General features: G+C 37.5%; 1 long non-coding RNA gene and 1 pseudogene across 2 annotated transcripts in view; both read left to right on the top strand.

Annotated features, from left to right (window-relative positions):
* LOC309640724 overlaps nt 1-26,698 on the top strand; it is a 233,248-nt gene extending 206,550 nt beyond the window's left edge. Inside the window, exon 2 of the long non-coding RNA XR_014252359.1 lies at nt 16,604-26,698. This is a non-coding gene — a long non-coding RNA (uncharacterized lncRNA). The remainder of the gene's footprint in view (nt 1-16,603) is intronic.
* On the top strand, nt 510-26,698 carry LOC309641294 (small ribosomal subunit protein mS25 pseudogene; annotated as a pseudogene). Its single transcript has 3 exons — nt 510-544; nt 2,433-2,535; nt 6,952-26,698. The product of its transcript is annotated as a small ribosomal subunit protein mS25 pseudogene (transcript).
* Nucleotides 26,699-27,121: the final 423 nt, after the last annotated feature.

The following is a 27,121-nucleotide window of genomic DNA, read 5'->3' as shown; positions in this document are numbered from 1 at the left end:
TCTGAAGCCTGGGGCTTAGCAAGCCTGTCTAACTTCTTTTTAATATGAAAGAGAAAGAATCGGTCATGGAATGTTCTTCCTTGGGCAATTATATATTTCACATGACTGTTAGGCAGCTGTCAGTGTCAGTAATGACACTATGACAATGGAAATCTTAAAAAAGAAAAGATACTGTTTATATTGATTAAAAAAAAAAAAACTCTACTAACCGAGTGAAAGAAGCACAATAATGAGAAAATATATGAGTAGTGAACCAAATACACAGTTCTTTATTAGCCTTGAATTTTCCCAAGAAAATTCTGCTGAAAAGAAAGCAAATCTGAATTTGTGGTAGAAGAGGAGAGAACAATCTCAGATTTGAGACAAAAGGAGATGACACTGACCCTCCTGATTCTTTCTAACAATGAATGTGAGGTCACTAATAAAGATTTCCAGCAACACCTCATTTTTCATATCATCTTACATATGCACCAGGCAGGAAGTAACATCAAATGACAGGTTTGGAAGAGATGGTCTGCATCAAGCCCGAGGTGTCCCCAGACAGGTGAGTTTCTGCACTGGACAAGTGTGTCCATCCCAGTCTTAAAGATCACCATAGCTACAGTTCCAGAATCTCAGTTGTGCATTCCTACTTTAAGAGTGCTTCCTTTAGTCTAACTGAAGTGTTTACATATACAAATCAACCACGTTTTCCCAATTACTTAAGGCTGGTCTTTGCTCTTTCATTTTCTCTTTCCCGGGTGACATAGTGCCAATTCCTATAACCTTTCTCCAGAGCCCCTTTAACCTTTCTTTGATTGTTCTTGTCTAGACCACCTCAACCTTCATATGCTCTCATGGTTTGGAAACTTAGGCTTTTACAAAACGGTGACACTGGACTATGAAAAAGCTCAGGGCAATATTAATAAGGCAAGTAGCTTCCCACAATTATACATTTGAGTTTTGTTTATTCAAGAGTGTTACCTTGCTGGTCAAATTGAACTAGCTTCAAATGGGCTGGATAACATTCGTGATGGTTGGTTAATAGATCACATTACCTGGGGAAGAGGATCTCCTTTAGAAAATAAAAATTCACATTAGCTCAAAGGAGGTAATGCTGCAAATAAATAGAAATGAGTTCATGAGATACTATCGACATTCATACACAGAAACCAAGCATCAAATTAAACCCACAACTAACTCTAATAATAAAAGTGGAAGAAGAAGCAAAATGAATGAATGTTCTTTCTTTCCTCTGTGGTTTTTGTATTCTTTGCTTCTCACTCAAGATCTCTCTCTCCTCAGAGCCTACCGCTGAAGCACCATCAAAGGAAGTGGTCACATTCAGTTCAGACACCCACCCGGGGCGCACTCTTCTCCCTTACCTATGCCACCTGAGGCGGAATGGCAAATAGGCAGCAGACAGCTGCCTACTTCAAGGTGGGAAGTGATGCATGTGCTATAGATGCATTCATTCATGTTATGGTATAATAAAATTCTAGAGCAAACAAAGATTGAGCTTTAATTTTGTATCAGGTGCTATCTAGCTACAATCTCTTTTCTCACCCTGGGCTTCAGTCCATGCCCTCCGCTTGGCCGATGTCAATCTGTCTCCTGCCCTTACCCAATGCTTTACCTTGTCAGCCTATGATCCCCACCTCTGGTGCACTGTCCTCCCCCTAGTTTGCCAAATTCCTCATCTGATTTCTTTACATAAAGACCTCTTCAAGCTCCACCTCCCTGATTAGACTTTTCCTCATTAACTAAAAATGAAGCTCCTTCTCAATGAATGACATAGAGTGACTTTTTATATCCTAATCTATTGTACATTACAGCTCAATTTTTTTTCTTTCTATTTGCTTGATGCTTTAATTTCAGTACATGATCTTACAGTGTTATCAGTTGTCTCAGCCTATTGTCATCTGTTCTCCATTGTAAACTTTAAAGAGTAGCAGGGAGCGTGTCCGTGGCCTGCTCTGTATGGTGTCTGGCACAGCAATACGCAGAGGTCAGTGTGGACAGGATGTTCATTAATGACAGTGTCCAGGAGGTTCTGCCCTCCCAGTTCCCTCTTTTATTGAACTGTCCACTAGTGAAACAGCATTTCAGAAAGTGCTTTTGTTAGAGTCTAATCAGAATGCCACAGGACTGTTTCACTCTTTGTGTCATGCCCTACTGTGGCCCTGGCATTTGAGTATGGGGCAAAGGGGAAAGAACAACAATGTTTCACATAGGCAAAGATAGGGAAACTTTAGGAAGTAGTGTTTTATTGGTGTGGCGTTGTGATTTCTATTTGAATTGCGCCAAACTCTCTTCTGTAAAGGGTCTCTCTTTCTTTCTTTCTTTCTTTCTTTCTTTCTTTCTTTCTTTCTTTCTTTCTTTCTTTCTTTCTTTCTTCTTTCTTTCTTTCTTTCTTTCTTTTCTTTCTTTCTTTCTTTTCTTTCTCTTTCTAGACTTGTTCAGCTTTCAACAATTACAATGGAGAAGATTTTATATCACCAAAGACATAATTACATGGTGAATGTACGAAATAACAGTTTGGCTTCTATAGAAAAGGTATTTTGCATTGTTATTTCAAAACCTTTCCTCGTCCTACCTTGAAAGAAGAGCTCTTTCAAGGAAGCATTTGGCTTTTTCTTGTCTATCTGTTTAGCCATCTCTCCTTGGTATCTGCATACGTGAGTGAACAGAAACAACCCTTTTTGTTTCTCTTGAAGATATCTAAGTAAAGTTTCAAGTAGCCAATTAGCTTTTTGACCTAAGCTTTGTTGGCTGCAGAAAGCCTGAATCCCAGGAACATTTGGTTCTCAAGGCATTTGGATCTCATAAGAAAGCCTCGGTGCCAGCACCAATCAGAATGGCTGCCAGCTGTTATTCTTCTTCACAACTGGCGGCCATTTCCAGCACTGTTACCGAGCCGTGATCAATCTCTGCACCTGTCTATCAGTGGATGTTCATAGAGAGAACTGTGTGGGCTGCATCTGCAGATACCACATGTAACCAAAAGGGAGAGCGGAGGAGGGAGAGTATAACCCCCTACATACGTCAAGTAAGAAAGGCTACAAGGAGAGGAGAAAACACAGGAGAATAAGCAACAGCTAGGTATAAGTCAGAGGAAAAGAGGAAAAGAATGCTCTGTAGTGGGGTGTTTATGGTGGGAATGCAGTTTCCACCCCATCCATGAGCTTAGTCATTAATTTAACCCTTGGACAGGTTATCTCAATGTTTCATGGATATGCCTTGTCTTTGCAATAATACTTCAAGTTCTTATCGAGACAGAGAATCTTGTTATATTTCTATGTCCTATATCCTATGTTATTAGAATCCTTCTGTGGCTATAGTGACATGTTTGTCATCGCTCCTTGGTGTATGCACACGTGAGTTAACAGAAACGACTTGGCATGTTGATTGTTTTCTATGTGTCTGGTTTAAGGAGAGTTTTTGTTTGTTTGTTTTGTAAGTTTGTTATCAACTTCTTTCCTACAAACCAGGAAACTGAGTAATCATTTTGGTAATTAATAGAAGATTTTGCAATATGTCTTTATGCAGGAGTCCATAAAGTGGTGATTATATATACCTGTATTTTATGTTTGTGAAAGTTGTAATTCTTTCTTGAGACCTGAAACATGAAATTCTAAGTGATATATTAAGACAATTTAAAAGCATTGCTTTTTTTTCATCTTTGCAGATGCATATATTTATGTCTCATACGTCTAGTGCAAGCTGCAATGTGCGATTCCTGAAGCCCTTTAATTTTGTGTTGAAAGCTGAGTTCACATTGCATGGAATTTCTGTTGAATTGCCCTGCAATGAACTTAGCCCCTCAGTGCTTCTCTCTGAGTGAGTTTAGAATGCTTTACATAGTCAATCAATAAAGTTAACAATTTAATGTGCCTGATCTTATTTCATGATGCTGTTTAATAAGTATTCTTTTCAACTTCTGCTTTCAGTAAAATTCCCTTGAATAAATGGATCCGTGTTAGTTTAAAAATGAAAGAGGAAAAAGCACTTGCTAAAATCTTAAACCTAGCAAGATTTTTGATATGGTTGAAAGATCAAACAGTCTAAAAGAAAGAGTTAAAACACAGAAATATTTCAAACCTAACAAAACATTTAAAAAAATACTCCACATCTGTCCAGGGATCTCAGCCCTCTCTCAATACCAGTTAAATCAGATCAAGCAATAGACATTTTGGAAAGAAAAAGTATATATGTAGGGAAAATTATATCTATGTCTGTCTATCCATCTATATTTCTTGAGATCATGACTATATAGATCTCTAAAGGGAAGAGTACAGAAAAAATGTTCTGGAACTCTAGCAAATAGAATACCCAGATTGTATGCAGTTAAATTATTTGATTTAATTCACAATATCTGTAGACTCTCCTATACAAATCCAGGCTCAGATATAAATATTATTCTCGAGTAATCCTACAGCTCCGTTCTTCATTTGATAAAACTTGGTCCAAAAGGAGGTAAGTTTAAAATGTTTCAAAGTTCACTATGATTTTCTTCTGCAATAACATTTGTTTTTATCAAGACTACCAGAGCCTAATGAGAATGGAGGCAGAATTTTCCTTAATAAATTCTCACCACTTCCAGAATATTCTGATTTTTTTTAATGAGAAAGAAACCAGGACTTCTGAGAATCCAAAATAAAGAAAATGAATAAAACAGTATTGAGAATTTCAAGAATCTGAGGGTTTAAGTTGAAGATAGGGTCATCATCTTTTTTTTTTAGAATATTCCTTAGGTTGTATGGAACACAACTGGGGGGAAAGCAAAAGATATTCTTAACTGAATATCATTTTAAGAGATAGATATCCAATATTACTGTTTTGGAATTCAATCTTTTTATCTGGGTAGGAACAAAGACGAGCCATCCCTTAAGAATCCCACAATTTATTTGCTGTCGATTAAATGCTCTAAGCCTTAGTCCTGAAATAATATTGTTCCACCAGGGAGTAAGGAAAGAGAGTAGAGGAAGTCTCTGGGCACTTTACTGAAGTGAAGGTGGTCTTCAGCACCCTCCATCACTTCCTGTGTGCACACTTCCCTGTTAGCCCTATTGGAGTACCAGTACTATCAGAGGACTCTTCCTGGGCAGTCTAGTGATCAAGATTTTGCTCTTACCTTCCTCAAGGAGAGCGTCCCCCTTTGAAAGTTGCCCACTTCATGTCTAAATCCCTTAGAGTTTTACTGGAGAACAAAACTAAACTGATACATTAACTGGATTTAAAATTTGAGTGGCTGGAAATGATTTTATCTGATGTTCTTCCCAGATAACCTGTCCATTACAATCAGAGGATAAGTAGCATGGAGATTTTAGGCATGATGGCAAAACAAGTGAGGGGGTATTTGGGGGGCAAGAGTTTCACGGGCTATAAGATCAGAACAATAAAGAAGACCACCTTTGCAAGGAGTCACAGTTTTTGCACAGATGCTGGGCCTTGAGGACGAGCAAGAATGCTAGTCTTCACCTCTTCCAGCCTATTGCTTTTGCTGTAATTCTAAGTCCTTATACACAGCAACAGCCCAGTTGACTCACCAGCTATCTCTTCCCTCTTAGAGTTTAGGGGAGGAAAGTCCTCCAGGACTAACTTAATGTAAAACATGATGGGCAACATCTTACTAGCAAGTTCTTGACCTCCCCCTGGCTTTAATTCCAATCCTGTATCATGAGTCTCTGCCTCCCTGCTTTGCCCTCTGAATACTTCAGCTTCACTTTCCTCCCCTGAACTGCCTGGCTGGCAGTTGTCCCCAGAGGTTTGCTAAAAAGTGAAGGATGAACGAGCAGAAGATTTATTTTTAGACTTTTGCACGCCTTTAATGAGGAAAAGGGAGTTTTGTACCGCACCACAGGTCCACATCCTGACAGCACGGAAGCATACCTCCATATGGCAGTGAATCCCTGCTGCAAGGAGGATTCTAGAAAAGAAGATAAGGAATAGAAGAGACAGTCGCTTTTACTGTAATGTTGCCCATCATTATTTTCTTGCTGGAGCTTAGAAGTGACATGCAGAGAGAAAGTCACAAAGTACAGTTTCATGAAGACAACAGAACTGCTTTGAAGCCAAGTCAACTTCCGTCATGACAGCAACATATCTGCCTTTCAGTGTCAATGAAATGTGATATTAGCAAGTAGCCTTTAATTAAACAATAAGTTCGTTTGGTAAGTAAGAAGTTAATTCTCAATCTGGAAACTGCAAAGAAGAGAGGGCCCAATTAAATTAGTCATTCATTTCACTAAATCTCAATAGAACATCTACTCTGTGCAATAAATACAGGCATACCTCAAAGATATTGTGGGTTCTGTTTCAGACCCACGACAATAAAGCACGTCACACATTTTTTTTGGTTTCCCAGTGCATACATAAGTTACATTTACACTATACTGTAGTCTATTAATTGTGCAATAGCATTATGTCTTAAAAAACAATGTACATACACCTTAATTAAAAAATACTTTGCTACTAAAAAATGCTGCCCATCATCTGAGTCTTCAGTGAGTCACAGTAGTAACATCAAAGATAATTGACCACAGATCACCATAACAAATATAATAAAAATGAAAAAGTTGAAATACTGAGAAAATTACCACAATGTGACACAAAGACATGAAGTGAGCAAATGCTTTAGTAAAAATGGCACCGATAGACTTGCTCGACTCGGGGGTGCCACAAACCCTCAATTTGTAAAATACACAGTATCTGTAAGGCACGATAAAGCGAAGCACAGTAAAACGAGGTATACCTGTATAATATGTGTGTTTATGATGAGTTTTAGATACACTAGCTCATTTAACTCCCAAGATAACCCTCTGAAAAATCAACATGAGATCCAGAGAAATTAGGTAACTTGCTAGTACTCATAGCTATTGGGGGTATACAGATGTATATATATGACATGTTTCTTGCCTTCAAGTATTTTCATTTCAGAAAAATCTCATTTAAAAATTATGATCATTGGAGAAGCTGCGCGAGGGCCGCCCTGGAGGCATCGGCTGCGCTCGTCTCTTCTCTTGGCACTGCTGGGTTCGCGGCCGGGGGTCCGGCCCCTCCGCCGCCCCCGTGCCTGTGACGGGCCGCTTCCCCGATCCACCGCACCCTGCAGTACCTGGGCCAGGGGGACGGACGTGGTGGTCAAGGACTCGGTGAAGGTCATGACGGTGAGCTACAACACGCACGGGGAGCTGGGCGAAGGCGCCAGGAAATTCGTGTGTTTCAACATACCTCAGATCCAGTACAAGAACCCCTGGGTGCAGATCATGATGTTTAAGAACATGACGCTGACACCCTTCCTGCGGTTCTACTTCGATTCTGGGGAGCAAGTCCTCGTGGACGTGGAGACCAAGAGCAATAAGCAGGTCGTGGAGCACATCGAAAAGATTCTGGGGAAGAATGAGGAAACCCTCAAGAAAGAGGAGCAGGAGAAAAATCAGCTTTCTCACCCAGCCCACTTTGGCCCCTGAAAGTGGGAGTGCATCTGTGAGATGGAGGGGCAGGTGACCTGCCCGGGCCTGGTGCCATTGCCCAAGGAGATGACAGGGAAGTACAAACCCTCTCTGAAAGCCAGTGCCCAAGACTGAGGCCCGAGAAAAGCCCCTGGTCCTATTCCCTGAGAGACTGAAAATCTCTTTGCAATGTAAGGGTCCCCTTTACACACCTGTGTAAAAGCACGTGGCGGGGAAGGGAGGAGTTGGGCTGCAGCCAAGCTGCCCAGTGAACACCCTGCGCCGTCAGGGCAATAAATGCTTCAGAATCACACACAAAAAGAAAAACTTATGATCGTTGAAGATTGGTTATGCACTTCCTATCCTCCTGTCCTCACCTCCTGGCAGAGTACTTGGAAACTCATATATATTCGGAAAAATTGGGGGTAAGAGTAAAGTAATTAATATAGTAACTCATCATGAAAGGCGTTGCAAGCATCTGAGAAAGGCACTTGAACTGGTAAAGGGTCTCTGTGTGGGGAGTCAATGAAGATGACTAGGACTCTGCCATTTAACATATCTATTACCTTCAGATTGTTTATTAAGACCCATTTTTTAAAATCGTATATTTCAAGTAAATGGGACTAATTTCAAATGCTTTTGATGGCATTGCTTTTTAGAAGCATCATCCGATTACTCTGACTTTCAAGTTCCAGTTTTTACTTGAGAGAGAAGTCAAAGACTCAGACGTGTTCTATTACAGGATAATAAAAGATAATCTACATAAAAGATAATCTAAATATCAAAAGGCTGGAGGAAATTTAAGAATAGAAAGCAATTAGAGAATAACTTAAATGTTATGAATTAAGTCGTGGGATCCTCTTATTCTCTAGCTTTAAAAATCACTGGTGACTCCTTTCTTTTTCTTTTTTTTTTTTTTTTTACTTTTTCCAACTTTCATGTGATTTGGGGAGCAAGTCTGGTCCTTCGGGTGCTGTCATGCTTATGGAGAGAGAGCTTGTGTTCAGTCTAGTCATTGCCCCAGGCCACGTATGTCTTCCTACCGTTTAACAGGTCAGTATCATTTCATGTTTTACGTTCTATTTGGTAATACAGATGGAGATATTAAAGTTCCAAAGGTTAAGTCAATCCTTTCTTTTACAATAGAATAAAATCAGTGTCTTAGCTTAGGATTCAAGTCTACAATCTAATTCCATCGTTCAACACCAAACTCAAAACCCACCTCTCCTGTAAAACCTTCCTAGATCCTCCCAGAGAATTAATTTTCTATGCCCACTTTGGCATAGATAAATTAATTAATGTAATATGTAGCATTTAATTAATATATTTTTATACTAATATAATACACTACCTTGTATTAGAGCATTTTGTATTGCCTCCACTTTAAAACTTTTTATGTACAGCAACTAACACAACAAAATGACCAAGAAATGTTTGTTGAATAACAGGGACTTGGAAATGGGTAGATAGAAAGCATTTTTGAAGATATGATTATTTTTTAAAAACCTAACTATTAACTGTCTGTGTTCATGGTATATAAAGTTTGGATTACTCCAATGAAGAGAATAAATCTTTCAACCATTCATTTTGGGAAGGCTCTATAGAAGTAGAAATTCACAAACCAAACTGGTTTCAATTCAATGCCTTTTTGTTTTCACTTTCTGATAAAGACACTAACAAGAAAAGGAATGGTACTAGGGCACCCAAAAGCTTCAGGAAGTAATGATAATAGTGGACCAGAATAACCTACACACTGAGCCATGAGCCTCTGATTACTTAAAAATGGGGTCGGACTGTACTACAGAGATACATCTGAATGAGGTGAAAGGAGAAAATTGTAGAAAAGACACTTGAATAGGATCAGGACAGAAAGGAAACGACAAGAAAGAAGCTCTACGATGTCATTTTCCCCCCTTATATCTTGGGAGTTCATGTTTTGAACAAGAGTGGTTTCTATAACAATCAATGAAACAGGTACTAACCTTGGAGCCCCTGCTGTGTGGCAAGTCCTGTTTGGTTTTGAAATCATTGAAAGGTTTGACTATGAGGAAGATGTCATTTAGGTTCCATGAAAGATAACACGAGAATAGGATTTATTGAAACCAATTCTGCGATCAGAATCACTTCTTTTATTAAGGACTACTAAGCTAAATACGGCTGAATTTGGCAAGCACCTGTATGTAATAAAGTTTCATTGATACCTCAGAGGACAAAGAGAAAAAGTGTGAGAATGAACTCTTGGATAATTTTTTAAAGACACCTAATACCAAAACATTCTCTCAATTTTTACTCTAAGCCTCTTTTCCAATCAAAACACTACAAAAGTATTAAAATATTTAAATTACCTGACTTTGGCCTTGGCTTTTTCCTGTTCCTTTGGCTGCTTTTCCACTTTATGCCTCCATTTTTACTTACATAAAATGAGGATAATCTGCCAAATTGCATTATAGTATTGTAGTGAGACCAAACAAATATACATATGGGACTGATAAATTTTTAAAACACACGAGCAATTATTGTCAGTTATATTGTAATTTATTATTTAACTGTACTAACAGCTCCAAAAAGGAGCAATAGAGCAAAGCAAGAGATGTAATTTAGAAATTGATTGTTTCTCACTTTGTCTAGAAATAACATTACAAAGAAAGCAAAATATAACACTGTTCAGAGTTCTTAGGGATTAGAAAAATGAGCTTCATCCTGACTCTAAATTATGAACCAGGCTACTTAAATACTCGTTCAATTATTTGGAGAGGGGAGAAAAAAGCTTTTACCTTTTGGCTTCCCATTACATAGGGGAGCAAATATGGTAAGGATTCCCATTATGTATGGGAGTTAATATGAAGTTTAGACGGCTTCCAGAAAAGCATACCCTATGTATCTTTAAAGGAAAGAACAGACATAAAATGTTGAAATTATCTGTTTGTCAGAGGAAACTAACTTTGGGCTGAGGAAATCATTGACTGTGTTTACACATCGCCAGAACAGGGTGCTGCTTTTATTTATTTTTTATTTTTTTATAAATCAGGTAAAAGAGGTACTTAGCCTTGTTGTTTAAGGGAAAAGGAAAAGTTTCTTTTAGTTGGACTGATTAACTGCTTTGTTTATTTCACTTTGTTTCTTAATCCAGCCAGTTAGTCCCAGCTGCATAAGCGGAGTGAACTTGCCCTGGAAGCATGGTTGAGGGGTACAGCTGGGAGTCTCCCCTCAACACAACCTGTGATTTCACCCTGCAGGCAACAGGAGCCATCTGGGTCTGGGGGATATTGAAAAAGCAAGAGTATTGCACCATAACAAAAGATAGAAAGAAAGATGAGGAACTGCCCGAGAATTGTCTTCAGTAAATTAATGTAGAAAAATAAAAGGACACCATTTAAGAAAAGAAGGAAATACCATAAAATTTAAGGGGAGGTCATGATCCTCCCCTTTGCATAGCAACTGTTACTTTAATTATTACATTTCATGCAGTAGAAAAAAGAATTGAATGATCTATCATGAACTAAGCAATTGTTGACATTATCTCTTTTTCCACAGGGTGGGTTTTGTTTCTGTTGGTTTTTTAACTTTTGTTTCTACTTTACGAGTTAATAGATGTGTGAGGATTAGATCATATCTATAGATGTCTTGAGATTCTCCAATATAATACGAATATACATAGTTACAAGATACATTATATACACCAAAAGAAACGTGTAAATAAAAGCAAATATATATACATTTTGGAGGGGGAGGGTACTTGACTTACAGTCTTGACTTTAGAATAATAGTTACCTTTTATCTAAATTTATCCTTCTTGGCCACAAGAAGGGTAATTTAGAAAAACTGAAATGAATTTTGAAGATGACACCCTCACTGATCTTGATGATTTAGGGAGGCTGGCTGATCCTTCCTTTCATGCAGGATTACCTTTAATGTTTTCCAGGGGAACCCAAGTGCATCCATGCAGGGGCTCCCTAAATCTTTTGCTTTACAAAATAACCAGCCAAAGTTCTTGGGATGGGCTAGGAAAGAGGCAGAGACATTAGGATTCTCCAATGCACTAATTGATTAGCAGCATTTTAAAACAATGTTGAGCATTGTCAGAGATGTTCCTTTGAGGTATTAAATCAAGTTTCCCAAGATGGATTGCATGCTAACAACATACTATCTAAAAATCTCAAGGGCTGTTTATTGTTCTGCAATTTATGATCATCTTGTTAGAGGATTGCACATCAGCTTCCCTCGAGCCCAGGAAGAAACAGAGACAAATAGCATGCAAACTATATTGAACAATTCATTATATTATATTGTAGAAACCTAAGCACAGTGTGGAGATAACCATTTTATGCATGCTGCCTTATTGAACAGTAATCACTCTGTAATGCTTTAGATATTTAAATCATATTTATAATAACACATATTAATGTAACATCCCTCATAAAGTTCTCAAGGCATTTTATGGGGTATATAAACCATGGAAAAATACAAAATTTTAGAATGCAGATATACCTACCCTGGGGTCTTGGAGGCAACTTAATGAGGAATATATACAAAATCCCAGGCTGACAGTTTAACTGTTTAAGTAGCATATAGAATAACTCAAACACATTTTAAGATATTGCTGGTTACAAACTCATTCTTTATCTAAATATTTGGCCAGGTTGTATAAGTGCTTATTTTCAGTTTTACTGTTATGAGTAGGAAGAAAGAGAGATTAAAAATGTTTAGAACATTTTCAATCAAAATTTTCAAATTCACTTGCTGGACAATCGATCACTGATTTGGGTTTACGTATTCTGTAAAGTTACCTTATTAGAGCAGTGGGGTTAATTTTAAAACAAACGAAGGTATTTATCTTGGCATGGCTTGCCTAGATTTGGCATAGTGCTGTGCCTCTATGTGTCTGGTAGATAATTCAATAATTAGTTGTTGACTGATTAATCCTCAAAGAAATGGAATGGGGTACTTTGAGGTTTCATGAGGATATCCTATCCCTTTCACAAATGGGAGGTAAGCCATAGGGGGTCTAAATTGATCTAGTCGCTTCACTTGAATTTTTCTTTTAATATTTTACCCTTTAGTGGGTCAACATATAACTATGGAAAAGTTTGCAATCAACCTAAGAACATACAAGGCACTATTAGATGCTCTGGGGCGGGGCGGGAGGGGGAGGTGGGGAGGGTGCAGGGAGTTCAGCATTTTCTGATTCATAACATCCAAAGCAGGAATAATATGAATTAAAGAATATTCTCATTTATAGTTATCCTTCTTTCAAATGAATGAGACATATAACATTTCATTTTCTAAAATGTAACTTGTTCAAAAATCAGATGGAGGAGAGAAAATCACAGAAAAAGAACTTTTCTGACTGTAGGCCAGTCTCACCATTAGCGGTTATACCACCAACTGCAGCTTTTCAGTTCCTTTTATTGCACTTGGTTTGATTCTACTGTGTACATACTTTATTCAGTGGCTAGGAGCACATCAAGTGTTCCAGGAAAGGAAGAGATAAATGCAGGATAACCGACTCCCAAGTTGTTCAGTAGTGGTTCCAGGGTCACAGCCCTTTCTTGACAACATCACCTGCAACACATTAATACAACTTCAAATGTTTCACGTGGAGGACACATGCTAGTGTGACTAAATGGTTTCCTTTTTGTTGGGAAAGAATTCAATCCAGCAGGAATCGGTTATTAGCACTGACATTCAATTGTTTAACTATAATGAAAATTTTCTCAGGAGTATCCTGCAGGCTGTCTGGTTGTGTGTTCTTAATTTTTAAGAAAGCTGTTAAATCTAGAAGTCTGCTCACTAGTATTGCCATCTTCTGTTTAAGTTGCAATGGATCCAAACCACTTTTTATGAAAGTAGGGCTTTCTGGAAACACGACTAAACTCAAGTCTAACTGCAAACGAAAGACTCTTTCTTTGGAATAGTTGAGCTGCTCCGCTGTTTTAACAGGAACTGTCTGGACCATTTATCTCCAATTTTCTTAAATTCTGAACTCAAGACTTTGGAGTCAAAGCATAAAGCAACAGGAAAGATTTAAAATATTTCCAGAAGTTCTGTAACTTAAATCTCAATTCTCTCCTGATCATCACGTTTATGCAATTCCTGGGAATGATTACCTATTGCATTTACTGTGCTTCACTCAATGACTATTTATTTATTGAGGACCTGCTAGGTGCAAGTTTCTGTGCTGAGTATTGAGAATTCAGCAATGAACACAGAATCCCTGACTGCATGGGATTTCCAGTCTAAGCACTTTCAATTTCCAGATGATTAGATGATTCGGGGGGGGAAAAATTGTATATGTGTGTTCAATCCCCAAAGCAATTTTATGCCTATTTGTTTCAGTAAACCTGATAGAAGCCTGATGTGGGCTTTCTTATTTTAAACAACTGGTCAACCTTAATCATGCTCTGGTAATCAAGAACACTCCAAATAATGTTACTACTTGAATTAGAGGGAGTGACACTTGGTTAAGAACTTTTCCTACATATGCATGCTAAGGATGCTGCGTGTGCTAAGGCTCCGTGGACGTCTCCCTGATAGATTTCACAAGTTCCGGCTTCTTTCCACTGCCAGTGCTGCTCTTATCCCTTTAAGAGTTCCCCCAACAGCAACTACAGATGCACATTGAAAATGTTCAATGTCAATGAAAATAAATTAAAGGGACTTCTGATATAGGTTTTCATCTGGTGCTCTGTTTGTGAACTTCATTCCAGAGAAGCTATGCATGATAGAACATTCACAGAATGATGGCTGATTAACAAATTAACTCCAAATCTGTCTCCACACTGTAACTTTTATTGACGGGCCGTTATTTGCGTCTTTGGATCAACCCAGAGTCAGCCTCCTTCCTTTATCACATGACAGCTCTTAAAAAGTTTTAACTCAATTGCAATGTTCCTACTAATCTTCTCTCTATGAAACTAAGTCCATTGAGTCTTAAGAAAACCTGCATCATTTGATGTGGTTCAGAGATTTTCCAACATTCCAGTCATTTGCTTCTCTCTGTTTCATTGCAGGTACCTCCACATTCCTCTATTCTGGCTAGATGTTATTGATGAAAGTTCTGAGGTAGAGAATCTTCCATATTGCTTCCTTATTTTGTCTATTAATCTGGAATCTTACCATAAGTTTCCTAAAATAATTTCATCAGTAATCACAAAAGGTTATATGGTAGTGGTTAAAATGTGTCTCAGGAATTAAACTTCCTATCTTCAAATCTGAGCACTGCTGATTACTAGCTTTGTAACCTTGAACCAGTTCATTAACTTCTTAAGGCTCTTTCTGAGTATGTAAAATGGGGACGGTAAGAAAAATACATAGCTCATTTGGCTGTTGTGAGAGAATTACAATAAATGAGGTAAAGTAATAAACACCCACATAGGAATGGAAACACAGAAAGCACTGTTAGAACTGTTAGCTATTTTTACTAATACCAAGAACACTTCCAGAAATGACAAATAACATGATGCTTAATTCAGGTAATCAACTTCCTTTTTTTCTGATTATTTGAAATATTATATTGTATCAGACGTTGAGGTCTAAAATGAGTGCAAGTCTGATAAACCCTTTGTGAAATCAACTTGTGATTTACTTCGATACTTGGAAACTCCAATTCTGTTGCACTTTGAACACACTAGTTCATTCCAAAGGTTATAGCATAATTGTTTTAAAATGCCATTGTCCCAAATGTAGACAGGTTTGATTCATATATTTTAAATATATCTACTTTTTTTACAAGACTGAGAAAGTTGTAGAAACACAGTTTCATTTTTCTCAATATACTCTTTGAGTTTAAAATGAGGAAGATGGCAGTTATTCATATTTAGTAGATGGGGAAACTAAGGAATTGAAGGTTTGAGTGAGTCGTGAAAGACCACTCTGACACTTAAAAGTAGAATGAATATTATTTTTTTTTAACATCTTTATTGGAGTATAATTGCTTTACAGTGGTGTGTTAGTTTCTGCTGTATAACAAAGTGAATCAGCTATACATATACATACATACCCATATCTCCTCTCTCGTGCGTCTCCCTCACACCCTCCCTATCCCACCCCTCTAGGTGGACACAAAGCACCGAGCTGACCTCCCTGTGCTATGCAGCTGCTTCCCACTAGCTATCTATTTTACATTTGATAGTGTTTATATGTCCATACCATTCTCTCACTTCGTCCCAGCTTCCCCTTCCCCTTCCCCGTGTCCTCAGGTCCATTCTCTATGTCTGCGTCTTTATTCCTGTCCTGCTGCTAGGCTCTTCAGAACGAATTTTTTTTTAGACTCCATATATATGTGTTAGCATACGGTATTTGTTTTTCTCTTTCTGACTCACTTCACTCTGTATGACAGTCTCTAGGTTCACCCACCTCACTACAAATAACTCAATTTCGTTTCTTTTTATGGCTGAGTAATATTCCATTGTATATATGTGCCACATCTTCTTTATCCATTCATCTGTTGATGGACACAGGTTGCTTCCATGTCCTGGCTATTGTAAATAGAGCTGCAATGAACATTGTGGTACATGACTCTTTTTGAATTATGGTTTTCTCAGGGTTTATGCCCAGTAGTGGGATTGCTGGGTTGTATAGTAGTTCTATTTTCAGTTTTTTTGAGGAACCTCCATACTGTTCTCCATAGTGCCTATATCAATTTACATTCCCACCAACAGTGCAGGAGGGTTCCCTGTTCTCCACACCATCTCCAGCATTTATTGTGTGTAGATTTTTTGATGATGGCCATTCTGACCCATGTGAGGTGATACCACATTGCAGTTTTGATTTGCATTTCTCTAGTGATTAGTGATGTTGTGCATCCCCTCATGTGTTTGTTGGAAGTCTGTATATCTTCTTTGGAGAAATGTCTATTTAGGTCTTCTGCCCATTTTTGGATTGGGTTGTTTGTTGTTTTTTTTTTTTTGATATTGAGCTGCATGAGCTGCTTGTATATTTTGGAGATTAATCCTTTGTCAGTTGCTTCGTTTGCGAATATTTTCTCCCATTCTTAGAGTTGTCTTTTCATCTTGTTTATGGTTTCCTTTGCTGTGCAAAAGCTTCTAAGTTTCATTAGGTCCCATCTGATTTTTTTTTGTTTTTATTTCCATTTCTCTAGGAAGTGGGTCAAAAAGGATCTTGCTGTGACTTATGTCATGGGGTGTTCTGCCTATGTTTTGCTCTAAGAGTTGTGCAGTGCCTGGCCTTACATTTAGGTCTTTAATCCATTTTGAGTTTATTTTTGTGTATGGTGTTAGGGAGTGTTCTAATTTCATTCTTTTACATGTAGCTGTCCAGTTTTCCCAGCACCATTTATTGAAGAGGCTATCTTTTCTCCATTGTATAGTCTTGCCTCCCTTATCAAAGACAAGGTGACCATATGTGCGTGGGTTTATCTCTGGGCTTTCTATCCTGTTCCATTGATCTATATGTCTGTTTTTGTGCCAGTACCATACTGTCTTGATTACTGTAGCTTTGTAGTATAGTCTGAAGTCAGGGAGCCTGATTCCTCCAGCTCCATTTTTCTTTCTCAGTAGCTTTGGCTATTCGGGGTCTATTGTGTTTCCATACAAATTGTGAAATTTTTTGTTCTAGTTCTGTGAAAAATGCCATGGTATTTGATAGAGATTGCATTGAATCTGTAGATTGCTATGGATAGCATAGTCATTTTCACAATGTTGATTCTTCCAATCCAAGAACATGGTATGTCTCTCCATCTATTTGTATCATCTTTAATTTCTTTCATCAGTGTCTTATAGTTTTCTGCATACAGGTCTTTTGTCTTCTTAAGTAGGTTTATTCCTAGGTGTTTTATTCTTTTTGTTGCAGTGGTAAATGGGGGTGTTTCCTTAATTTCTCCTTCAGATTTTTCATCATTGGTGTATAGGAATGCAAGAGATTTCTGTGCATTAATTTTGTATCCTGCAACTTTACCAAATTCATTGATTAGCTCTAGTAGTTTTCTAGTAGCATCTTTAGTATTCTCTATGTATAATATCATGTCATCTGCAAACAGTGGCAGTTTTACTTCTTCTTTTCCAATTTGTATTCCTTTTATTTCTTTTTCTTCTCTGATTGCTGTGGCTAAAACTTCCAAAACCATGTTGAATAATAGTGGTGAGAGTGGGCAACCTTGTCTTGTTCCTGATCTTAGTGGAAATGATTTCAGTCTTTCACCATTGAGAAAGATGTTGGCTGTGGCTTTGTCCTATATGGGCTTTATTATGTTGACGTAAGTTCCCTCTGTGCCTACTTTCTAGAGGGTTTTTATTATAAATGTGTGTTGAATTTTGTCGAAAGCTTTTTCTGCATCTATTGAGATGATCATATGGTTTTTCTCCTTCAATTTGTTAATATGGTTTATCACATTGATTGATTAGCATATAGTGAAGAATCCTTGCATTCCTTGGATACACCCCACTTGATCATGGTGTAAGATCCTTTTAATGTGCTGTTGGATTCTGTTTGCTAGTATTTTGTTGAGGATTTTTGCATCCATGTTCATCATTGATATGGGCCTGTAGTTTTCTTTCTTTGTGGCATCTTTGTCTGGTTTTGGTGTCAGGGTGTTGGTGGCCTCGTAGAATGAGTTTGGGAGTGTTCCTCCCTCTGCTATAATTTGGAAGAGTTTGAGAAGGATAGGTGTTAGCTGTTCTCTAAGTGTTTGATAGAATTCGCCTGTGAAGCCATCTGGTCCTGGGCTTTCGTTTTTTGGAAGGATTTTAATCACAGTTTCAATTTCAGCGCTTGTGATCCGTCTGTTTATATTTTCTATTTCTTCCTGGTTCAGTCTCAGAAGGTTGTGCTTTTCTAAGAATTTGTCCATTTCTTCCAGGTTGTCCATTTTATTAGCATATAGTTGCCTGTAGTAATCTCTCATGATCCTTTGTATTTCTGCAGTGTCAGTTGTTACTTCTCCTTTTTCATTTCTAATTCTATTGATTTATCTTCTCCCTTTTTTTCTTGATGAGTCTGGCTAACTGTTTATCAATTTTGTTTATCTTCTCAAAGAACCAGCTTTTAGTTTATTGATCTTTGCTATCGTTTCCTTCATTTCTTTTTCGTTTATTTCTGATCTGATCTTTATGATTTCTTTCCTTCTGCTAACTTTGGGGGGTTTTTTGTGCTTCTTTCTCTAATTTCTTTAGATATAAGGTTAGGTTGTTTATTTGAGATGTTTCTTGTTTCTTGAGGCAGGATTGTATTGCTATAAACTCGCCTCTTAGAACTGCTTTTGCTGCATCCCATAGGTTTTGGGTTGTTGTGTTTTCATTGTCATTTGTTTCTCGGTATTTTTTAATTTCTTCTTTGATTTCTTCAGTGATCCCTTGGTTGTTTAGTAACGTATTGCTTAGCCTCCATGTGTTTGTGTTTTTTACCTTTTTTTCCCTGTAACTGATTTCTAATCTCATAGCATTTTGGTCAGAAAAGATGCCTGATATGATTTCAATTTTCTTAAATTTACTGAGGCTTGATTTGTGATCCAGGATGTGATCTATCCTGGAGAATGTTCCGTGTGCACTTGAGAAGAAAGTGTATTCTGCTGTTTTTGGATGGAATGTCCTATAAATATCAATTAAGTCCATCTTGTTTATGTATCATTTAAAGCTTGTGTTTCCTTATTTATTTTCATTTCGGATGATCTCTCTATTGGTAAAAGTGTGGTGTTAAAGTCCCCTACTATGATTGTGTTACTGTCAATTTCCCCTTTTATGGTTGTTAGCATTTGCCTTATGTATTGAGGTACTTCTATGTTGGGTGCATAAATATTTACAATTGTTATATCTTCTTCTTGGATTGATCCCTTGATCATTATGTAGTGTCCTTCTTTGTATATTGTAATAGTCTTTATTTTAAAGTGTATTTCATCTGATATTAGGATTGCTACCCCAGCTTTCTTTTGATTTTCATTTGCATGGAATATCTTTTTCCATCCCTTCACCTTCAGTCTGTATGTGTTCCTAGGTCTGAAGTGGGTCTCTTGTAGACAGCATATATACGGATCTTGTTTTTGTATCCATTCAGCCAGTCTATGTTTTTTCGTTGGAACATTTAATCCAATTACATTTAAGGTAGTTATCAATATGTATGTTCCTATTACCATTTTCTTAATTGTTTGGGGTTTGTTATTGTAGGTCTTTCCTTCCCTTGTGTTTCCTGCCTAGAGAAGTTCCTTTAGCATTTGTTGTAGAGCTGGTTTGGTGGTGCTGAATTCTCTTAGCTTTTGCTTCTCTGTAAAGGTTTTAATTTCTCCATTGAATCTGATTGAGATCCTTGCTGGGTAGAGTAATCTTAGTGGTAACTTTTCCCCTTTCATCACTTTAAATATGTCCTGCCACACCCTTCTGGCTTGCAGAGTTTCTGCTGAAAGATCAGCTGTTAACCTTATGGGGATTCCCTTGTATGTTAATTGTTGTTTCTCCCTTGTTGTTTTTAATATTTTTTCTTTGTATTTAATTTGTGATAGTTTGATTAATTTGTGTCTTGGTGTGTTTCTTCTTGGATTTGTCCTGTATGGGACTCTCTGCACTTCCTGGACTTGACTGACTATTTCCTTTCCCATATAGTTTTCAACTATAGTCTCTTCAAATATTTTCTCAGACCCTTTCTTTTTCTGTTCTTCTTCTGGGACCTCTAGAATTCAAATGTTGGTGTGTTTAATGTTGTCCCAGAGGTCTCTGAGATTGTCCTCAATTCTTTTCATTCTTTTTTCTTTATTCTGCTCTGAGGTAGTTATTTCCACTATTTTATCTTCCAGGTCACTTATCCGTTCTTCTGCCTCAGTTATTCTGCTATTGATTCCTTCTAGAAATTTTTAATTTCATTTATTGTGTTGTTCATCATTGTTTTTTTGCTCTTTAGTTCTTCTAGGTCCTTGTTAAACGTTTCTTATATTTTCTCCATTCTATTTCCAAGATTTTGGACCATGTTTACCATCATTACTCTGAATACTTTTTCAGGTAGACTGCCTATTTCCTCTTCATTTGTTTGGTCTGGTGGGTTTTTACCTTGCTTCTTCATCTGCTGTGTATTTCTCCAACTTCTCATTTTGCTTAACTTACTGCATTTTGGATCTCCTTTTCACAGGCTGCAGGTTCATAGTTCCCATTGTTTTTGGCATCTACCCACAGTGGGTAAGGTTGGGTCAGTGGGTTTTGTAGGCTTCCTGGTGGAAGAGACTGGTGCCTGTTTTCTGGTGGATGAGGCTGGATCTTGTCTTTCTGGTGGGCAAGACCACATCCAGTGGTGTGTTTTGGGGTGTCTGTGACCTTATTATGATTTTAGGCAGCCTCTCTGCTAGTGGGCGGGTTTGTGTTCCTGTCTTGCTAGTTGTTTGGCATAGGGTGTCCAGCACTGTAGCTTGCTGTCTTTGAGTGGAGCTGGGTCTTAATGTTGAGATGGGGATCTCTGGGAGAGCTTTCACCATTTGATATTATGTGGGACCAGAAGGTCACTGGTGGACCAATGTCCTGAACTCAGCTCTCCCACCTCAGTCTCAGGCCTGACACCTGGCCAGAGCACCAAGACCCTGTCAGCCACACTGCTCCAAAGAAAAGGGAGAAAAAGAAAGAAAAAGTAACTAAATAATATAAAATAAAGTTACTAAAATGAAAAAAAATATTAAAAATAAAAAATTTTTAAAGTAATAAGAAAAAAAAGAGAGAAAGAAAGAAGAGAGCAGCCAATCCAAAAAAATTTAAAAATCCACCAATGATAACAAGTGCTAAAATCTATACAAAAGACAAACAAAAAAACAGACAGTCAGAACCCTAGGACAAATGGCAAAAGCAAAGCTATACAGACAAAATCACACCAAGAAGCATATACATACACACTCACAAAAAGAGAAAATGGAAAAAAAAAAAATATATATATATATATAATTAAAAAAGGAAGAGAGCAACCAGATCAGTAAACAAATCTACCATTGATAATAAGCTCTAAATACTAAACTAAGATAAACATAAAACCAGAAACAAATTAGATGCAGAAAGCAAGCCCCAAGTCTACAGTTGCTCCACTGCCTCTATTTTGAGATGATTTGTTGTCTATTCAGGTATTCCACAGACGCAGGGTACATCAAGTTGATTGTGGGGATTTAATCTGCTGCTCCTGAGGCTGCAGATTAAATTAAAGGGAGAAATTTCCCTTTCTCTTCTTTGTTCGCACAGCTCCTGGGGTTTAGCTTTGGATTTGGCCCCGCCTCTGCATGTAGGTTGCCTGAGGGCGTCTTTTGGGAAGTCTGACGTCTTCTGCCAGCATTCAGTAGGTGTTCTGTAGGAGTTGTTCCACATGTAGATGTAGTGTTGTTGTATTTGTGGGGAGGAAGGTGATCTCCATGTCTTACTCCTCTGCCATCTTGAAGACACCCCCTAGAATGAATATTATTTTTAAAAGTGTTTCCTATTTCCTGTGAAGTTTGTGTACTATTTCTCCTAAGACTATTTTGAATAAGAAATCATATATCTCTCATAAATCCTGAAAGATTAGCTTAGGGAGGAAATGAGCAAAACATCAGGTAAAGAAAGAAAGTAATTGGCATTGCTTAAAGCTTAAAGGAAATGGGACACAGGTTGCCAAAAATACAAAAAATAAATGACATAAAAAGTAGTTAAACAGGGATATTAAAATATCACCAGTAAGAGCGAACACACAGTGAAAACTGAGTGTGAAATTTGTGTGACTTTGAAGTGGCCAAGATAGTCAATTCATTATTCAAAAATCTCTTTAGTATAAAAGAAGAAATTGGGCTGCCAAATCATGAAATCTTGCAAAAATATATTTCAACCAAAACCCTGTTTGCAAAGTGCATTTTCACTTGAATGTAGATCAGCATGTTCAGATGACAGGGATCCATGGGCATTAATGTAAATGGCAAGTGAATTGTCTAAGCTTCTTGCAATTATGTTAGAAATCTCATCTAGTCAGAGTATTCTAGGAACTGTCTTGCTTTCCCCCTCTCAATCTCTTATAATAAGTAGGTTGAAGTAGCTATTTGGGAGTCACCTATTGACTGTCTGAATAAAAAAGCTAGAAGGTTTAAGTAGCTCAGAGACTTTCATTTTCTAGATATTTTAAAAACCACACCACAGCAGTTTTGTTTATCCATAAAATTCCTTGTTAGCAGATCTAATCTTTGTTCACTTAAACCTCCAATACCACTATTCCTTTAACTAATTTTCCAATTCAATCAAAAGAACCAGTTATTTTGTATGTCACATCTAATACATGTGTGTTAAATCAGGGGCTGCTTAATTTTGAGGTTGTTGGAGAACATATTATTTGAGCCTGGATTGAAGTTGCAAGTCTAGAAGAGAAGAACCAGAAAAGTTGGTTTGTAACTTTGTTATGCCAATTTGAGCAAGTCACTTCATTTCTCCTAGTCTTTGTTTCCTCATCTGTCAAATGCTCTATCAGTCAGGCTAGGCTAGGCTATGCTACAGTAACAAATAATCACCAAAATGTAGTGATTCTTTATGGTAGTCACTCAAAGACTCAGGCTTATGGAGGCCATATTTCTGTGCTCTCATGATTGCTACAGGAGAAGAAAAATTACTTCATCAATTGTTTCTTCATGGAAATGATATATGTTACTTCTGATTGGATTTCATTGGTTAAAGCGAGTCACGTGGCTATATCTAGCTTCAAAGAAGTGGGGAAGTGCAATCCTACCATATGCCTGAAAGGAGAAAAACTACATTACTTATAAATAAAAACTACATTACTTATAAACTACATTACTTATAAATATAAACTTTATTTGTTCTCTAGAACAAATAAAATTATTTGAAACTGCTTGGAATACAATATGCTTAGTCAATGACTATATTTTTTTCTCTCTCTCTCTTTCTTTTTAATTGAAGTAGAGTTGATTTACAATATTGTGGTAATCTCTGTTGTACAGCAAAGTGACTCAGTTTTACACATATTTACATTCTTTTTAAAATGTTCTTTTCCATTATGGTTTATCCCAGGAGATTGGATATAGTTCCCTGTGCTAGGGACTTTTTGTTTATCAATTCTAAATATAATAGTTTGCATCCACCAACCCCAAATTCCCAGTCCATCCCTCTCCTGCCCACCCTCCCCCCACAAGTCTGATCTCTAGGTCTGTGAGTCTGTTTCTGTTCTGTGCCATATTTCAGATTCCACATATAAGTGATATCATATGGTATTTGTCTTTCTCTTTCTGATCTACTTCACTTAGTATGATAACCTCTAGTTGCATCCATATTGCTGCAAATGGCATTATTTTGTTCTTTTTTATGGCTGAGTAGTATTTCATTGTGTATATGTACCACATTTTCTTTATTCATTCACCTGTCAATGGACATTTAGGTTGTTGCCATGTTTTGGCTATTGTGAATAGTGTGGCTATGAATATAGGGGCGCATGTATCTTTTTGGATTATAGTTGTGTCCAGGTATATGCCCAAGAGTGGGATTGCTGGATCCTATGGTAATTCCATTTTTAGTTTTCTGAGGAACCTCCATACTGTTTTCCATAGTGGCTGCACCAATTTACATTCCCACCAAAAACTAGATTACTTATAAATAATACTATTGCTCTCTAGAATAAATAAAATTATTTATTTGAAAATGCTTGAAATACAATATGCTTAATCAATGACTATATTTTGTTCGTATTTATTTTTATAGTAAAAGAAAAAGAAACTGAATATTATAAGAATGGTACCATATGACATAGAATACCTTAATAGTCTTAATCACATGGTAACTTCAGATTTTAGTATAATTTTACAAGATTCTTATGCACAAAGACTATGAGGATGCTTGAGGCTATCCAAAAGCACAAAACAGCTTCACTTTTTAAAATTAAGGTACATTTTTTAATTTACAAACTATAAAACTTTTATTTCAAAATTAAGAATGTTAACATTAAATAAATAACTGAAAAACTTTTTTCTCGAATTTACCTGTATATGTGAACCTATTTCCTTATGAGTTGTGTTTGTATCTATGAAAAACATTAGAGAATGGAGATCATTCAAGCAAATGTTACTTTTCCTTCATTTTCCTGCAGACAGAATTACCTGGATAAATTACAGCAAAAATAATCAGAGGTGCAGTGTTTAAAAATAAAATGAGTTGCTTTCCTTAGTTTGGATGACATCAGAGTCCTCCTATTTCTGTGCCTTCAATTTCCAGTGCAAGGAAAGCTCCAAGCATGTAGAGAGCAAAACAACAGGGCATCTCACCCAAAGAGAGTGACCCTCACAGCAGGTGAAGGAAGCCAGAGGAGCCATGGAGAAGTTCATCTCCACCCACTCATTCCTCTCCTGTCTCCATTCTGAGCTGAGGACTCGTTAATGAAGTGTTCTCAGCTTAGGGTGAAGAAAACACGCCGATGCAAATTCTGTGCTTAGTAAGTCTTGCATACATTGTTAGCAAGGTGATTCTATTTCATGAGAAGCACCCCCTCTGTCGCCTACATAATGTGCAGCTTGAGCAAATCCCTAAAGCTGTCCAAACCTCCATTTCCTCACCTGTGAAATGGTTAAATATCACTTGCCTGTATACCCAGTAGGGTTGAAGAGAGAATCAAAGGATATGGTGTTTGTAAAAGTGATCTGCAGAGGGAAAAGTCAAATAAATGTCTGATTATCTTTTCTCCACCAATCTACCCTCAACCGTTGTTTATTTTTCTTTCTATACAAATGGGATGATGTTGCTTTGTGTGGCACAATCTAAGTACGAGACCCAGTGCTCAGGGCCATAGATAGCTGCATTCCATTCCATTCCATTGTCAAGGAAGCACAACATAAGTCAAGTGAAAAGGAGTGATATTATTACAGAACAAACTGAATTCCTGTAAATTCATGCTAAAAACTAAGTACTTTTCAAATATATGGACTTGTAAAGCATTAGTGGCATAACTCACAATAGATTACAACCCATCAAGGGATTCAGACTCTGGTAGAAATCTACATTTGCATTAATTTAAGAGAAAGATGGCATGCTTACAGATCAGAGGGCCATCCACCCTCTCTGTTGTGGCCCAAGGAGGTGGTATTTGGAACATTGATCATTGACTCAAGGGGTGAACAGCAGCAGAGGCCACAGTTACAACAGTGAAGGCAGCATTCCCACACACAGCTAACAGTCACTCCTAAGGTAGGCAATGTTTACCCAAGCGTAAGAATCTGGCAGGTCTCATTACTGGTTGAATAAATGATAGTGTGTTAGAGAAGGCAAGGATGGATAACAGGCTTGTGTATGTCCAACTGTAGGTACCACTGGAGCTCTCACAAAGGGCAGCAGTCATAAGAAGAGGACAAATGACAGAGACATTCACCCATGACTTTCCACATCATTTCCCCAACCCTTTTTCACCTCCCATCAATTCCAAAGAAAACGACTATTTTAAATCCTAACCTGAATGGAGTGTTTCCCCCTCACATCTTGTTGTTGTACTTTTTTCCTGTCTAGCCATAATATGCACCAAAAACAACATGTGAGGACAACTTTACTTAGGATATATGCTGCAGCTTGAGCACACGGTTCATTATAGAGCCGCTAGCAGTCAGAAGTTGGCAGTCTTACTTAATGGAATAACAGATAGAGAGCAAGAATAATGGCTCCCTTGTCTCTCAGTCTATTAATAGTGGAACATTAATATTGCAAAATGACTGGTAATAAGAATATTTTAAGGGGGGAAAGCCTTGACTATAAATGAACTTTTATAGCTAAACTGGTTGTGAGAACGTAAGTCTAATTCTTAAGAAAATAGAACCCCAGTTTACTGGATACACATATTTATTACTTGCTGTTATTGTTTGTTTACTATGTTATTCTTCCTTTCTAAAAAAGATGTTCAGTCATTTCCCTCTTAGCATCAGTGTCCAAAAAATACATGGCAACTCATGACCTAGGAATATATTTATATAACATCACAAACGTTTTCCATGGCAACAAGCCTTGTCAAGCTGTCAGATGCTGTGAGACAGACTTCTGAGCAGTTCCCAAACAAATATAATTCTAATATAGAAATGAATAGGATTCCTGCTGTTCTACAGTGTTATCTAATATTGAACCCACAAACTACAGGACTGCATGCTAAAAAAATAAAAGTAAAAAGGAGAAAGTGATTTCCTTTCCTTTAAAGATGCATGCCAGATTATGTTGCCTCCTTGAGAGATGACATTATCATCTTCTAAACGCCACTTACTTGGAGAGCAGTTTATTTTCAGAAGATTGTGACTATTGTCTTGAAGTTCTGATGATTTTTCTTAATCAACCATATTTTATGAAGAGTTAAAATTCGGGCTTCCCTGGTGGCGCAGTGGTTGAGAATCTGCCTGCTAATGCAGGGCACACGGGTTCGAGCCCCGGTCTGGGAAGATCCCACATGCCGCGGAGCAACTAAGCCCGTGAGCCACAATTGCTGAGCCTGCGCGTCTGGAGCCTGTGCTCCACAACAAGAGAGGCCGCGATAATGAGAGAGGCCCGCGCACCGCGATGAAGAGTGGCCCCCACTTGCCGCAACTAGAGAAAGCCCTCGCACAGAAACGAAGATCCAACACAGCCATAAATAAATAAATAAATAAATAAATAAATAAATAAAATAAATTTATAAAGAAAAAAAAAGAGTTAAAATTCTATAAAAGTTTTAAACGTTCAACAGTCAAAGTCAAAACTGCTGCCATTGATATCCTCCTAATTAGAATTACAAAGACTTAAAATTGA

Source organism: Balaenoptera physalus (genome assembly GCF_965194825.1).
Source record: "Balaenoptera physalus genome assembly, chromosome: 13".
Classification (NCBI taxonomy): Eukaryota; Metazoa; Chordata; class Mammalia; order Artiodactyla; family Balaenopteridae; genus Balaenoptera; species Balaenoptera physalus.
Note: the sequence above shows the minus strand (reverse complement) of the source record. Positions and strands in the feature narration are given on the sequence as shown.